Source organism: Saccostrea cucullata, unplaced genomic scaffold (genome assembly GCF_032062105.1).
Source record: "Saccostrea cucullata isolate Sc308-1 unplaced genomic scaffold, CSIRO_AGI_Scuc_v1 ctg7491, whole genome shotgun sequence".
NCBI lineage: Eukaryota > Metazoa > Mollusca > Bivalvia > Ostreida > Ostreidae > Saccostrea > Saccostrea cuccullata.
Genome location: NW_026927332.1, coordinates 21,074 through 30,247, shown reverse-complemented (window position 1 = coordinate 30,247; position 9,174 = coordinate 21,074). Strand labels below are relative to the sequence as shown.

Here is a 9,174-nt window from a genome sequence, read left to right as displayed (position 1 = left end):
TGATTACCCTCGCATGTACAAATTTGTAATCCAAGATATGGCACTCCAAAATTCAGAAAAAATGAGCTTAACATAGTTCCACAGTTGATTAACTAGATTTATCAGCTGTAAACTGTAGTGTACAAACCTTGAACTATACTGAGCAATTTGTTAACAATAGTTTTCATCAGTAAAACTATATTTGACGGTTGTTAATTATAGTTTACGAAATCAATGCTTATCTAAGATATATGTGTGTAATGAAGCATTCATTAACATTAGATTTTGTTGATAAACATAGATCTGTAGATTCACATCTGTAAACTATAATTTACAATTGTGAACTATAGTTGATGGTTGTGAATCATAGTTTCACAAATCGTAAAAATATTTATTAGATCGATAGATAAGAGTTGTAAACCAATGTTTACAAATCGTAAAACTGTATTTATCAGACAATCTATGTTTTGAAAATCACATATAATTGTTTTCAGTGTTAAAAATAGTTTACGGTTCTGAAACATAGATTATCGCTTTAACTATGATTTACAGATGTAAAATATAGATTAACGTTGTAAACTATAGTTCACAGTCCGTAAACTATAGTTTACAACCGATAATCCTAGTTTATCGACATTGTAATTATGTTTAGCTCATTTTTGTGAATTGGCGTGCCATACCAAGACCCAAGTACAAGTGTAAGAAAAAATAGCTTTTTACGCCCTCCGAATAAGCTAGGTATTTCATACAAAAGATTATATTCAGGGGAAAAAAGTTTTTAAATGTTTTGCACACAATTTTACAGATTTAATTGTATTTGAACAATATCTTGTTCATAAATTATTTTTCTTTTCATGTAAGCAAGTTACGTACAAATTGTATTTCGGGTTCGTTGCCACGATGCTCTCAGTAAGGAAAATACACATTTTGTTAGATAAATTTATTTGAAAAAAAACCCCTACTATATACATATATATGTAATAGTCTTTAGAGATATATGGATATATTAACAACTAACAGTTTCATCAATGATTAAACATTCTTTCAATGATCATTGCACATTTCCCTTTTTAATCAGTTATCGCAACTTATTTCTTTTGTATCCTTTCAATCAAGTTTTGATTGAAAAAATCACTAATGGCGTTTCATGAAATAAATATACGATTTATTTCAGTCAGTTTTATAAAAAATTGCCAGTAGCTTAGATCCGCCAACCGGAAACGCTACCTTACTCACGGTTTTAGTATTTCATGAAGTTTTTAGAAAATAAAAATAATGCACGATACTTACTATGCTAGTGAAATCTAAATAAAAGTTTACAGACATTATCTTGTACATAAAGTATTGTTGGAGGAGTAAGTAAGAACTCTTTTCGGAGTTAATTTGCAAAATTTATAAATTTTAAGCATAGATATATATATTGGCGACACGTTTTAAGTTAGTCAAAACACCCATTCATGAATTTCATTTTTACTTTTTTTTAAATTACTGGAGAAAAATGAATAAAAATATATTAACAAACATGCATGATCTTTATAAAATAATAAAAATTAATAATTTATTGCATGTCTTCGTCATATTCTCTGTATATAATGATTAAAACACTGCATATGATAAAGATTTCAGTGAATCTAATAATTTTATCACTGTATATAATGATTAAATCACATCACAAAAAGGTTATGCCACCTCATATAATATGAAAATGACCTTCAGGCAGCAATGACGTTCACTTATATGTAACATTTTGCTATTATATTCAGTGTAACTTTTTCCCTAAATAGAAGAGGGATGATATTTTGACATATAAATAAAGAATTCCATTCTTTATGTTCTGTAATGTTCAAGGGCATGTTAAGAGGTCAACTGTTTGATATTGTGACGTCATCTACTGAATCATTATCTTTCAGGGTTTTTTTTTTCTCCATAAGTGGCGTATACTCCGTTCTGCTAATGAAGTAATGTGAAGGCTTGTGTGAAGTCAAAGAATTAACCTGAGGTGCAAAGTTTTAGTGGAAAAGGAGCTTCCTCTCGGAAGAGGGTCTAAAGGGGTATTTATACAAACTCAGACATCTACAATTTATTTTTTAATTTAAACAGTGAAAATAAAATTGTACATCTATCTTAAGTTTATATCGTAGTTTGAAGATCACTTAACAAAACTGAGAACTCCTAACTTATCATTTTACTCTGCTCAGAAAATTAATATGGAAATTAATATGGAAACTTCCTTACTGAATAATCAAAATTCAATCAGTACGTTGAATTTTCTGATAACATGATATATAATTCAAATTATCAATTTCGCTTCCTGCTCTTAATTATGGACTCCTGTTGCTTTCGATGAAATTTTCTGATAGAAACCTAATTATATCAATAACACTTGAACTTTGGCTTAAAACATTTCTTTCCAGCTAAGGGAATAGTTTTAGCTCTAAATTCGCTCTTGAGTACATCTTGACCCATGTTTTTAACAAGAGGAATTATATATAAAATGAATAACATGTTTTATATTGAAAAGTATATTACAAATATCTAAAAATGATAAAAACAATTTTTTTTACATCAACTTACTTTTATTTCTTGGAATGAATTTGACGCATGTGTAGGGGGACATTTTCATCCGTGTCAAAATACATTGTTAAAAACGCTTATACGTTGTACACAGAATATTTTCATTTATTACTGTTAAGGAAGGATTAAATTAACATTCAAAAGTATTTTAATGCACAAAACAGCTAATTTGAAAAAATTAGTTTATTTCTACTCAGATTTTGAATGCAACGTCTGTCAGATTCATTACACTTTGTAATTTGTTATAAAAATGGCCTCTGGTTATGCAAATTTTTTCATCTCTCTTGTCTACTGATATAAATAAACGTATTTATCAATTAAAAGATCACAGATTCCCCAGAAAAGCACGTGTGTTGCGAAATTCACAAATCTATTGGATGCTTCCTGTGCCTGTCATGGCAAGTAAGCGTTACGTGCAATCTAAGAATGGAGCTTGGAGATACTACTTTCCAAACATTTGACCTAAAGGTTACGAATATATAAATTTTCTAGATTTGCAACTAAATGAATTAATAGGTACGACTTATTATCAAGTACCCGGCCCTTTATTCAATGTTTATTCCAGAGAAAATGAAGTGTAGGCTACACCTTTTTGTCTATATGAAATATACGCCTCTGACCACTGAAGTTATTTTAATCAAAAGATTTTTTTACACATTATATACACAATTTGATATGGGACACATTTGAATCATTTTGTTGTTTTTTAGTTCTTTTCTTTTTGAAAAATTAAATCATACACATTTTAAAGAAATCTAAAAGCGTAGGATATTTACATGTTAAATTTATTTTTTTTTTATTAATATGATTCTCAAATTGACCAGCATCAATTTAACGTAACGTATTTTAGTAGCAAAAATTTTTTCTTCATTTTTATATCCACAAAATTTTGCACTTTTTTCGATTCTAAAAGAAGTCATGAAAATGACGCATTTAATGACGTCATTATGTGTTGACTAGAAAGAGAATTACAACATGTTTACCAGATGAATGGTCAGGAAGAGATCAAGTGATATATTAATCCTGCATTTCGAATTTAGAAATTCACATCGCAAAAAATTCCTAAGTGGCCCTTAAACAGATTTTGTTTTTTGTCTTTTTCTCACACAAATAATTCTCACACAAAAGTCTTTAAGTGAGCCACTTTTACTTGGCGCTGTTAATACTTCACAATTCGGCACTGCATTTTAAAAAAAATACTTTTCTACTATATGTCCTCATTAAAAAAAATAAGTCATGCTGTATTTATATGAATGTTCTTATTTTATTTGTTTATTTATTTCTTATTTATTTCTTATTCATTATGAATGTTCTCATTTTATTTATACTTCCTTGCTATATCCGCCAACATTCCTTTTTCCCCATTTTTCCCCATTAACGCAAAACAACGGATTTAGTCCAGGAATCGGAATTTATAATTTCTTGCCAAAATCTAACTGGTTATATTTACCTGAAAAACATTATAACTCTTTTTGTCGGATGATTGAATTTAATTTAATTTATACAAAAACATTTAATAGTTTGATAACTACAAGTAAACCCTTATAAATTGAGTTGTTTTTCAGGACCTTCCACTAAACAGAAAGGATGAGGTGACTTGCAGCCCCTCGTATATTGACAAAAAATTAAATGTCTAAATTTTACTACAAGTTTTGCATGTAACTAATCACTAATATGTGTACCTTTAAAGAATACTATTTTGAACAAAAATAGAATCGTGATTTGAAAGATATAGATCTTAGATTGGAGTAGGGGTATCATGTTTACATTCAATTCCCATTGCATTTTAACGCCGCCCCACTCTTTGAAGCCCTTAAGATATAAGAGCGCAGAAAGGTACAATTTTCTCCTTTGGCTGGTCACTGTATTTCATTGAAATCCACCTATATGTGAAAGGAAAAAATTGTACCTAACTGCGCTCACATGCTATTTAAAAAAAAAAATGTAAAATCTAGTTGCCCTTTCCCATTATAAACAGATCGACGGAACTAGATTTTCTGACGTAAAAATGAATTCATATACTAATCGAAGCACAGGCGATACTTTCTAACTGACCATTCAGCTAAATGAAATTCGTAACGAGTGAGTACCACAAAAATGCTATCGAAACATGTTTGGAATTTTACTGCTTTCCGATAATTTTTTATGCATTAGACACGGATCTACATATGTACCATTTCTGAGACCAGTAAACTATATATACAGTTACAAAAATTGATAGAATATACATGATAAACATTATTTTCAAGTTTTGTAGCGTGTTTGGTGAGCAATTCGCTAGGTCTACACGTATTCCCGAGTATCGGTGAATACATGTTTCATGTCATTTCTTGTCCTACATGTAAAAACCATAAATGCTGAAAATCCATGCGTATCATTAATCATAAACAGCATTGGCTGACCATTATTATAGTATAGTTTGAAATGTATAGAAAAGGATAACAGGTAAATTGACCTAAACCACGTGTCTGCGATGAAATGTAAACGCACTTAACCAGCATGTTTTGTTGTTCTGTCATCGGATTGGACAATGACTAAGTGAAAATTAATAACAATAACCATATAAGATTTTCTCGGACACGCATATCCCACTATTGTACTAAGACCCGCCCATTTTCTTGTCATAAAAGAAAATATTCGCATAAACCTGGCCGAATTAAGCTCTGATAGGGTCTAAAAAATCAAAGATAATGCAGTATTTCATATAATTAAAATGTGTCTGAACTATTGAAACTATTCAAAAGGCGTCGTATTTATTCAGTCATGTTTGAAAACTACCAACATCGTTGTAGATTAAATATAATTCGTCGCGGAAAAAGGGGCCCCAGATAGCAGTTATGGCCATATTTCAATATATGTGGCTAAATTTCTTTCATTTTATTTATAAAGAGAAATTTTGTATCCTAAAACAAAATATCAAAGTCTCAGAAATATTGAATTTGAGGAAAATTTTGTTCTATCTATTGTGTCTCACCTTAAATAATAAAAAACCTCTTGGATGAGTATATCAGTGATATGAACGAGACAGGAAATTTTACGTTTTATGAACTCTTTTAGTCTTGACAAGAACAACATAAATGAAATGCAGGTGAAAAACTGTGACACATATGATTGTATAAAATATTGATTATATCACAAAATTAGTTATTTCATGCAGTAAAGTAGCTATGAATGTGATGAAATTTGAAGCCTAAACAAGACAAGTACTTATATTCATGTGTTTATATAATTAAGGAATGACGCTAATTCTTCGCCACATTATACGATGATAACCTGGTTTGGTCAGTTTACGCTTTATAAAAAAGCGTAAACTGACCCAAACCAGGTTATCATCGAATAATTTGGCCAAGAATTAGAGTCATTCCTTATAATTTAATTTTAAAATAATTAAACAACTGTGGGTGTAAAATTGTGTTGCTTTTTATGAGTTCAAATTTGCCCCCAATAAAACATCCCTAGTAACGGAGGTGATATGAAACAAGGGGAGGTAAAAACTGATATACAGATCTAGCATTCATTATGTTTGTGTACACGAGGTAAGATCAAGCTACTGTTTGAAGTTAAAGTTACATTTATTACATCTGGAATTTCCCATGAATTCCAAGGACTGGAAATGAGGGGATTGTATGGATACAGATGATTCAGCTGGTTGTTAAGGGGGTGTGTCCCTATACCAAACCAGGTTATAAAGAAATAATTTGCGTTCCTTTTTGGTAATCAACCAATTAGAGACTAGAATACAAACAAAAGAGTTAAAAAATCTTCAAAATTAAACTATAACATTAAAATGATGAAATGAAGATTGTTTAAGGGTAATTATAGATTATGTAAATCTATCCCTAAAAACTCGTAATCCGGTTTTAGCCAAAGTTTTTCATTTTTTGCACTTAAGATATTTCTCTTCCAGAAAACAAAATGCAGACGACAGTTATATTAAACTGATTCCAAAAGATTTAAAAATGGGTTTGCAGTAGACAATTATTTAATGACTACTCGGTGAAGCGGTCAAACTATTGTCCCTCGGTAGTGGGGAAGACCTAGGAAACTGTTGCTCTCGGCATTCGGCCTCGGGCAACAGTTTCCCAGGTCTTCCCTACTACCGAGGGACAACAGTTTGACCGCTTCACCGAGTAGTCATTAAATAAGTGTTTTATTACCTAACCTAGTACATAAGTAACTAAATTAGAATAAAAAAAACACCAACAGTCAATCAACAACTTTTTATTCACAAACTAGTCGACTAATTAGCTGAACACAGAATATAAAGATTAAACTAATATTTACTAATTTGAAGTAATACTTAATAAGTTAATTTATTGATTGTTTGTGTGTTTTATTCCAATTTGATGAATTATATAGCAGGTAAATAGTGATGTCGTGATCATCAAAACGCTTGAATATTACGAGGACGCTTTAAACATCAAACAGTTTATTCTGTGACCCAGTTAACAGTTTGATTGTTTCATGATCTCGCAAAAACATAAAATAAATCGTGAAACAGTTCCAAAAGTGGAATTACAATTTAAAAAGTAGGTTAGGTAATGTTAGAAATTGTGAAGATGTAAATGCTGAGCAGCAACAAAACAGATCAAAAAACAGATTGGAGAGGATTTATTACAAAAAAAAAAAATCTAAAAGCTCTAATTTGACTTAAGCAGAATTTTATCGAGAATTGATCTTGAAAATCCCTGATTGATAAATATAGGTAAAGGAATTAAATTTTTGTAACATACCGAAAATAAATCATGACAAAAACAAAAAAAGTATTTCCTTGACGAAGAAAGTAAACAAAAATAAAGAAAATATCACATATTTCTAAGGGGTGGATTTTTCGTGTTTTGGGGAAATATTTTGGTATATGGGGATTTGATTGCGTGGTTGAAAAATTGTTCAGTTGTAATATGTGAAAATTTGCATTTAGTATTGCGTGGATATAAATTCGTGGGTCTCTTCATTCCTTCAAAACAACGAAAATGAAGCCCAAGCGAAAATGATTGACTTCACAGTAGGTATTTTTTTTTAAAATAAAACCGTTACACATCTCTTAACTGGAACGCATGATCAATATACCAGTAAATCGCAATGATGAAATCGGCACTGTAGTATACACAAGTCACAATTGCATTGTATGTTCAACATATGTCAAACATATGCTGCAATTTTACCTGTATTGCTGCAATTTTACCTGTATTACACAGTAATAATTATTCAAAGCAGTAACATTTCCTTTGATTTATTCAATGATGAAGTACAATGTACGATATTTATTATGTGGAATTCTAATTGTAATACTTATGATTATATTTAAATTAACTTCTTGGAATTCCCGTTTTCGTCGTATGAAGCATGACGTCTGGGAATACACGGGACAGTGTGATGAAAACACAGAATTTTTCAGTCAGAAGTCCTTCAATACAAATTCAAAGGAATCAAGAGAAAAGACAAAAGAACAGACTTTGTTGAACCTGTTTGATAATGGTCCACAATTCAGTACATCTTATTCACCTTTATATAGAGATATCATTCCAGATAAGTCAGCATCAAAGGTTCAACGTGTCCTTGAAGCTTTCAACAACCAAAGGAACGTAAAAGGAGTTCATTGTCGACTTCTTTTGAGGATAATATTGACGAAATCCAGAAAACTGTTCGACTGAAAATATCTATGAAATCAGATTCCATCAGAAAGAAAAAAAAAGGTTGTCAAAAGTTCGTGAAGACCAAAGGATATATCAATGATTCCTTATCTAAGGAATAAGAGATGTTTCCCATTGCATACAGTATAATGGCATTTAAGAGTCCAGAGCAGTTTGAAATTCTTTTCAGGTCAATTTATCGCCCACAAAACATTTACTGTATTCAGATAGATAAGAAAACAACAGACGATATTTTCGAAGATTTTCGAGCATAACAAAATGTTTTCATAATGTTTTCCTAGCTTACGAAAGAGTTTCAGTACAGTGGGGAGGAAAAGGTGTATTGACACAAGAGCTGGTCAGTATGAAGGACCTGTTCAGATATTACAAATGCAGATATCTGATTAACCTAACAGGGCAAGAATTTCCCCTTCGTACAAACTATGAACTAGTGAAGATTTTGAAAATTTTCAATGGTTCTAATGAAGGTGAAGATACTCTTAAAAGGTATATTTAAAACTTGTTAAAAATGTTTGCATGATTTATTGTAATAACACCTAGCCACTGGCTATGAATGGTATAGCTCGTTTTATCACACCCGTAAAAGAAAATATTTTTATTATCTAACAAACTGTAAATGTCCAGTATATATATGTCAATATATGTAAATGTCCAGTATATATATATATAACAGCATAAAGACTTGAGTTACTATTTATAGAATATGAAATGCATATCGACTTGAGGTTTCTTAAAATGGAGATAATTACCGTGAAACAAAATAGTACAGTATTAATTCAAAGCTAATACAGTGTATGATTTGATGTTTCTAGAAAAAAAATATTTATTTCAACTTTTACTACCTTTTTTTTCAATGTTCTGTATTTGATGAGACAAAAGAAGGCATTGGATTAGGATAACTTCATAGTAATTAAAACATATTCGATATGTGTGTCATATATATATATATATATACATACATATATAT

General features: G+C 30.4%; 1 pseudogene; it reads left to right on the top strand.

Annotated features, from left to right (window-relative positions):
* The first annotated feature begins 7,892 nt into the window (after positions 1-7,892).
* LOC134274112 (beta-1,3-galactosyl-O-glycosyl-glycoprotein beta-1,6-N-acetylglucosaminyltransferase-like) lies at positions 7,893-8,726 on the top strand (annotated as a pseudogene).
* The last annotated feature ends 448 nt before the right edge of the window (positions 8,727-9,174 follow it).